We start from the raw sequence: 8673 nt of genomic DNA on the forward strand, positions 1-8673 counted from the left end.
CTGTACAGGCAGCCTCCTAAATATATTGCTAACAATTTCAGGTGTACAGCTCATACAAGTTAAGGAAGGTTTGAATTAATTCCTGAGGTAGCATAATTGGTACAGAGAAGATGGCATATTAGAAGCCACCTCAACAAGGTGTGTCTCTTTTGTCATTAAAAAAAATATTTCGTACCCACTTCTGCACACTGACACTCACAAACAAACACTCACGTTGTGGAAGAGGAAAAAAGAAAGGCAGGAAGACAAGCCCAGTGACAGACGATACATAGAGACCAGACCTCCATAACTGACAGCAGTTAAAAAAAAAGAAAGAAAAAAAGAAAAGCCAGAGCTTTCAACATTCAGACAGGCAGATACTAAACCAGCAGCAGCAAAAGAACAAAAACCTTCGGTCTTTTGCTCCCAAGGAGTGAAGAGAAAAGGGATTTCCGCTCAGTGCTAATCAATCAGGTTGTGATAATGGCTCCCATGCCTAGCTGTCGACTGGAAGGGTCAAGGCATCCCGTGACCCAGCACCCAGGGCTCAGGGGCCAAAGCCCCTCTCAGAATAGCACCCCAGGACAGACTCCCTGGGCTAATTGTCCAAGCCAGTGTCAGCCTTTTCAATGCCCCCCCTTCTACTTTCGCCTTCATTCCTCTGTCTTTCTTCTCACTTTCCCTCCCCTCTTTCCCTCCTCACAACTCTGCGATCCTCTCTCTTTCTACGCAACTAAGGAGTCTACTAAGTATGCCAGCATATACCAGCGTGGGGGAGAGAAATGAGACAGAAAGCAAGGAGCTGAATGAAAGACCTTTTAGAACTGAAGCAACACAGATGAATCAAGGGAGCTGTGTACACAGGAAAAAGTTAATGAAATAACAGAGACAGAAAAAGACAGTGAACAGGGAGAGCGTGTCAAAGAAATATCAGCGGCTGCAACAGAAATGAGCGGGAGGGAAGTGAGAAGGGAGGATGAAAGATGGAGGGGGGGCAGTAGGACAGAGAGGGACAGAGGGATACAAAGAGAGTGGGACAGAGGCGATACGAAGAAGGGGAGGCTTTAAAACAGTCCCCTTTCTCCCAACACATCACTCATATCACTGGAGTGCAGTGACAGGTCTATCTACTTCCATCTGCATATCAATAGGTTTCTATTAATCATAGCCAGAGCAGCGTGTGTCGCAGAGAATCTGCTCAACATCAGTAGACTGACCATCACAATGCAGCTGGCATGCAAGAAATAAAAAGAAAGAAATGACACACACACACTCACACACACACAGAGCGCAAGAGTCCGAAACAAACCCCACTCCAGCTCCGCGCAATGGCATTCCTCTCATTCCAAGTGCATGCTGCTAATTAACAGCATTAGATCCCACAGACAGAGGGAGAGATTGATGGAGAGGTATTCCAGTGTTGCACTAGAACCACATCTCTCTTCTGTCGTTTCTGGCTGCTCTTCCGTTCTTATTTATTTACTTGCCCCCCCTCAAAGCACCTTCTATCAAGTCCCTCTCCCTTTCACAGTCACTGTCACATCCCGGTCAGACAACGCTGAAGAAGAGCAAAGTCCGCAAATGTGAATAACATATGACAATCAAAATTGGTTACTCACTGGGAACCTTTTTCTTTTTCTGTATTTCTTTTTTTTCAGAGCTGTCAATCGTTATCCTCTTCTCCACTGTAGTAAGGGGAGTGTGTCTATCCTGGCGAGTGTGTGGTGTCAGTCCACTAGAGGAAAGTTGCCGTCTGCGTGCGTGAGCATGTGTGTGTGTGTGTGCGCGCGTGCGTGAAGAGAGGACGAGAGAGAACGGGTGCGTCTGTCTCTGTGTCTCGCACTGCTCTGACTGAGCGAGCCGAGGCTGTTTTAAACAGGCTGCTCTCCCCATGTGACCAGCCCAGGCACAGGCAGGAATACATTACTGAGATACACACGCTCTCTCTCTCTCTCTCGCTCCCTCTGCCCATACACACACCGTGTCCACAGTGCACCCCCTAGCCACCACTCAGGGTAATGTTGGGAAAAGCCCTCACACACAGCATGTGCACGCCCACACAGACACAGATATATACATATGTGTATCAAATACGTATGAATATTGTTTTGATGCACTTTGGACAAAAATTTCCATACTCTATTTTCTTTTTTAATTTCACATATTATATATAAATATATATACATATATATAGCTATATAGTTGTTTTTCCAAGTGACTCTAACTTTTCTTTTCCTGAAGTCTTGGTGGTTTCTTCACACCTGGAAGCACTGACCTTTTCAGTAATGGAAACCTTTTAAAGCTGACCTTCTGTTCTGAAGCTGATTCAACTGCACCACAGCTACTACACCTTAAGGAACAACGATGGAAAACACAACAGATGAAGTGCTTTGAGTGAAATATAGTAGCTACGAAGAAGTGCATTTTCAAAAAGCCAAATATAACTTTAAAAGTTTAAACCTTTCATGTGACGGTATGACTTTGGAAGGCGATAGATTATTCTCTTTAGAAATGCAGGTAGTACAGTATTCAGACTGCAGATATACCACCAGATATCCAGTGAGTTCCTGAAAGGATTTATCTTTAATGTTCGACTTCAAGTGGCAAACTTCTGTTCTTGAGAACCTTTGACTGAAATAAATCTTTTCTGTGATTCCACAAGGAGCAATGTTCCAGGCTGAAAAATGAAACCAATGTGGAAGTATCAAAAACAGCTCCCTAAATGGTTGCTGTAAGTGGGCTCCAAAAGTTAGTCAATCCCTAATTATTTCCAGGGACAAATGCTAAACTTCACACTGGAAACAAATATATTTATAAACAGATACAAAAACAAACAAACAGGGGGAGAAACACTGTAGCTAGAAGCTCAATATTAACTACTACAGTTGAATGCCCGATGATCATCCAAAGCCTTATTTTTGAATTTTTTTAAAAATTATGCTTTTGAAGATAAATTTAATTATTATATCAATTTATTTATTTTTCTAATCACTCAAAATTGTATTGAACCGTGACCCCATATTAGGGTATGGGGGATATGTTCGAATAATTCAGGTGGCCATTTTTAGTTCAACAACCAGCAACTGACAATTTGTGCATCTTATGAAATAAATGAACTGTGACTGAAATTAAACAAACACATACAAGTGAGTAAACAGGTGATAATATAATGGGATGGGATCTATGAAAGAAGCTGCAACATATAGAAAGGAAGAAATGAATAGCTCTGGAAGCTGTAAGACATTGGAAAGTAGACTTCAACATTGGTGCTACAGTATTAAATATCCACCAAACAGTACCAGATGTCTACAGCAGCGGTCCCCAACCTTTTTTGCGCCACGGACCGGTTTATGCCCGACAATATTTTCACGGACTGGCCTTTAAGGTGTCACGTATTTGTTGTATTTTGTTAAATACAACAAAATAAAACTAGTACCGGTACCGAAAAAAAGAAGATTTATTCATAACTCACATGAAAAGACCCACCAAGTTAACGATAAAAATGATAACAAAATAACGCTAAAAACCCATAAAAACCCTGAAAACCATACATTTCACACCTGAGCCTCAACTCTCGCGGCCCGGTACTGGACCGGTACCGGTCCGAGGCCCGGGGGTTGGGGACCGCTGGTCTACAGTACTACATGGACTGGTTTTACTAATGGTAATCTCTGTGTGCAATTCATTATATGTAACAAGAGCTTCATATCTGATGCTCACTTTAAAAATATGAAGACAATCTTCTTTTCAGAGACTTTTTTGTTGTTTAATAGAAATGATTTATTATAAATCTCTGCAGGTATTGCCACCCTCAAATATTACATTTTGCATTTCAGCAGCAAAAACAACAAACTTCCCTGGCTGTAAACAAAATTTTAAAAAAAACAAACAAACAAAATGTGTGCATAGAGGTGCCATTAAGGGTAACTTCATTCTTCTGTGGTGTTAGACTGTTTCATTTGCTTTTGTCTCTTCATATAATCTCAGATTGACTTGATGGCATTAAAAAAATTGGGCCTTTCTGGAGGCCATACGTCTCTGGGGTCCACACCATCTGCTGCTGAACTCTTTGTTCTTTTTGTCACTGAAGATAGTTCTTTCGACTTTGGTTGTCAGATGCTTTGCAGCTGGTACTTGAAGTGGAAATAAGGATTGACTAGGGGGTCTACATCCCAATTCCCAGCATCTATACTTTCAGAAATGCTTCACCAAGCTTTTCCTTGGAATAATGCAACTGGATGACTTTGTTTACTTATCTACTAAATGTCAATCAGTCATGTTCAAAGTTAGGTAACAAAAAGTAATTTGGATTTCAATTTTGTGAATGAAAAGTTTCTATAGTTGTATGTAAAGACTGAACAGGGTGATGGGAAAAATAAAGAAATAAATAAGAAGTAAAAACATTCATACTTAAGTTGAATTACTCTTATGTGTGACTTCTGTTCTTTTGATCCCCAACACAATTTTGCCTAGAGGAAAAGCCAATGGAGTGTCTGATTTCAACAGTGAACATCAACATATCATGATAAGCTTCACCTGACAGACAAATGCTTTAACTCATACTCAATATTGGATGCATTCACAGCTCCACTCTGTGATTCAAAGACTGATGCAAGGAATCAAATAAAAGTTTCCAATGTCAGGGTCCATTTAGAGCAACTAGGCCAGATAGTCTCTGCAGGCACATTTCTAAATATCAGCCACACTTGTGTTATATTTGGGACTGCAAATCAGGTTAAATGTTACTTTCCACATTTCCCGTGGAAAATCACAGTCAGAATTTATTTGGTTAAAGTCAAGATAAGGTATGGATCATCAACCTCCTGACTACTTACAGGGACGAAATATGCCCACTAGTCTCCCACCTTTGACAGTAACCATCTTCTTCTTTTATTTCTTTTATTTCTTTTCTTTTCTCTGTGCTATGTTTGAACCTTAAGGAAACAGACCCATATATAAACCTAGCAGAAAAAGTAAGTTAACTTTTGTTTAGTTGAGAATTTTTGACACTTCTTCTAGAAGTACATTTGTTAGGTCAGACACTGATGCTGGACTAGAAGGCCTTGGCTAACTGCCTCTGTTCTCATTCATCCCAGAGGTGTTCTCTTGGGTTGATGTAAGGACTCTTTGCAGGTCAGTCAAGTTATTCCACACCAAACTCACTCACCCATGTCCTTATGGGTCTTTCTTTGTGTACTGGTGCACAGTCATGTTGGAACAGGAAGGGGCCATCCCCAAACTGTTCCCACAAGTTGGGAGCATGACATTGCTTAAAATGTCTCAGTATGCTGGTTCATTAGAGTTCTATGTCTCTACCATTTCACCATTAACAACTCTACAACAAGCTGCTTGTGACTGGTGTTTACAAGAGTGTCAATGACTGGTCTCTAGGCATGAGTGAATGGGGCTTAGCCAATTAATTTCATAGTGACTGCTAGCATCTTCCAGTAACAGCTGGCTACCAACTTTCTCTAGTACCTGTCGTTGCCAGATGGTCACAGACTGGTCTCTAGGCCTGTGCGAGTGATGTTTTAGGCCCAGATTAGTTTCCATGTCCACAAGCCTGTTAGGGTCCACTTCGACCTAAAAAGAAGTCAAAGGAACCTCAACAGGATCATTACAAACAATAGGAAAACTATTTGGTCAGGTCCAGTGATCAATAAGGACATTCTCCCCACCAACACTAATACTATAGAATACTAATTGACTACTTGACATGTGATCATCTAGTGAATTCCAAACAATGTTAAGCAGAATAAAGCATACCCATCCCTTCTTTGTCAAAAATGATAGATTTCAGCTGAATGCTAATCTTACCCTTTTTCCACAAATGTCACTATAAAAGGTTTATACCAAAATTAAATGGATAATTCTTATTCATAGAGTATGCTGAATAATGTCCCTGGGACTATTATGAAGAAATTTTCCCTCTGAAATTCAATAACGTGAAATACAGGTCATGAGTTTATTCTCTTCCATGCACTAATCCTACCCAGAGATAACAAAGTAAAATGAATGTTTTAAGCAAAACGGATTCAGTCATTTCTTTGTAACGCTTTAATTCTCAGCAGATGCCAAACTCTGCCTCGGGCTCGGTATCTCATTGAATATTATCATGTTAATGAAAGCACTGTGAATGTGCGTAAAAAAATACATGGAAATAATTACCTAAAAATATTCCTATTAAAAGGTTTTTGTTTGAAGGAAGAATATGGCAGAAACCTGCACAAAAGTGTAGTCCTACAAATCAACTGCTAGCACAAGTCCAAATGTAAACCAGAAGTTCTTAAAACGTCTGGTTTACATTTCTTAAAGAATACCTTAAAGAATGCTATTTACTGGTTTGGTTTACTGCTTTTTGTTTGTTTGTTTGTTTTTAACTGGTTTGGCTTGCACCTGATTTAGAATAGGAATGAATGAAACTATACATCCATGTGACAGAATGCACAAATGTAATATGAATTTGTTTCTTAATAATGTGGATGGTGTGGTATTATATAGGGTATTATGTTAGCTCAGGACGTTCTGATGGCAGGAAGTTGGTATTAAATAACAATTTAATTTAAATTAAAAAAAAAAACCTTAAAAATGGCTTCTCTTCTTGCTAGACAATTATTCACTAGGGATGGGTACCGGTGTCCGGTGCCATCTGACATAAACGGTAGTAACCAGACCGAAAAGCAGCGCACATTTCGGTGCTTTATTTCGGTGCTTTTTTTCCCTGAGCTGTGATACACTTCTAGCCAATCATTTTTAGTTTCCGAGGATAGTAGGCGGGTCCAGGTACGTACGTTCTCTTAGAGCAGAGCTACAGATTAAAAATGTCCAAGGCGAAGCGGTCAAAAGTCTGGCTGTACTTCACAGCAAAATATGCAAACTCAGCAGCCTGCAACAAGTGCTTTAAGCTGATACTGTGATACTGTCAAAGGAGGTAACACCTCAAATCGATGAAACACCTGGCGACGCATAGCGTTTTTTTTATAAAGCCGAGAAATGCGACCGTATTTGATAGCTTGCTGCGAGACCTCACACCGAGCACATCTACTGCGGGTGTGGTGCCTGTTATCAGACCCGGAGTTAGCAACATCCCCCAAAACCCGAAGAGGAGAGTCCTGGCCCCTAGCCCTGCCAGTGTAGCAGAAATGATGACGGATGATGATGCAGCAGCAGCTGTTCTTCTCTGCGTGAGTAGCTTAATGTTGTTCGTGTGTAATTTACGTTGAGTAGGCTAACCACGTTATTACATTAATGCATGTAAGGTGAACTAGCAAACATCATCATAGCTACATGCGGCTGTCTTCTTGTTTGATGGCAGATACTCCCTTCACCCTGGCCAAAAAGGCTAAAATGACCAAAGAAAAAGTGGGAAAACAGCTAAACATGAGAGGTTTTTGGACAAAGTTTGTGTTTTTTCCATTGTTTAAGCACTGCTTCCAGCCAAGAGTGATACCATATATGCCCCATAGCTGCAGAAAAGGCTAACATTGTTATCTTTTTACAAAAAACAGCTGAACATGAGAGGTTTTTGGACCAATTTTGTGTTCTCCATTCTTTAAGCACCGGTTTGAGCACCGTTTAGCACCGACGTTTCAAAAGTACCGATTTGGCACCGGTATCGGATAAAACCTAAACGATACCCATCCCTATATACTAAGCTTAAACACACACACACTTACACACACACACACACACACACACACACACACACACACACACAGTTCACACACACAGTTGACACACACATAACACACAGAAAAGACAACATAAAAAAATCAACCAGCTTATGGATGATATTTAATTTTTTACCCTGGATCCTAGCAACAAATTTAAATGTTAACCATGGATTTTCTACACAAATTGATAACTGTCTGTCTGGTGCTTGGAGCTGACCTGGTGGTATACCATCAATTATTAGTGCTTTTAAACTAAGGAAACTGATGCCTGCCTCCCCCATTGGTACAGTGACAACAGTGTAGGTAAACCAAAAATCCTTTTTACTTAGCCTGAGCAGCACATTAATGAACTGGTACCAGAGCAAGCCTGAAGCTCTGTCTGTGTAACTTAATGTGGTCATATCTACTGCTTTTATTGTGTTCCTTGTTTGTCATGGCTAGGAATCACATTAGCAATTTAATATGGTTTTTGAACTAGCTTGAATCATGTAATAGGACTTTGTGGCTGGCAAAGTCAGCATGTAATATAAGACATCTTCAAATAAATGTTACTTCTTGAAAGAAAGAAAGAAAATCCCATGTTTTGTTTCAGTATCTTGTTCTTATTTTTTTTTTTTTTTTTTTGCCTGTCCCGTTTGGCTCTTTTGCCATCAGAATTGTTGTCTAAAGGCAAAGAAAGATGCCCAACGGATTTACTTTACCAAATTGACCATCCCAGCCTTGCCGTAATGGTCCATTTGATTCACCTTTTATTGTTTATTTTATTTTCACTTACTGAATATGGGACAGACTTGACTGGGGGAAAGAAGGGGAGAAAGAAAGAGGGAAAGAGAAACAGCTGAGAAGAGGGACGGGGGAGAAGGGCAAAAACCAAAAACCAACAGAATGAGCAGAAAAAGAAAAAAAAGAAGAAAAAAAGAAAAAAAATGCATATATCAATCACCTGGATCACCTGCTGAGAAAGAAAAAAGAAAACAAGCAGAAGAGAACAAGAGTAATAGAATAAACAACATCACAATGA

General features: G+C 40.1%; 1 protein-coding gene across 1 annotated transcript in view; it reads right to left on the reverse strand.

Moving 5' to 3' along the window:
• The window catches only part of cntfr (ciliary neurotrophic factor receptor), a 241089-nt gene extending 239382 nt beyond the window's left edge, over positions 1–1707 (reverse strand). Inside the window, 1 exon segment of the mRNA NM_001286334.1 lies at positions 1599–1707. The gene's annotated coding sequence lies outside the window, so the exon portion shown is untranslated.
• Positions 1708–8673: the final 6966 nt, after the last annotated feature.

This window comes from Haplochromis burtoni, unplaced genomic scaffold (assembly GCF_018398535.1).
Source record: "Haplochromis burtoni strain Fernald_Lab_line unplaced genomic scaffold, NCSU_Asbu1 Contig_377, whole genome shotgun sequence".
NCBI classification, from domain to species: Eukaryota; Metazoa; Chordata; class Actinopteri; order Cichliformes; family Cichlidae; genus Haplochromis; species Haplochromis burtoni.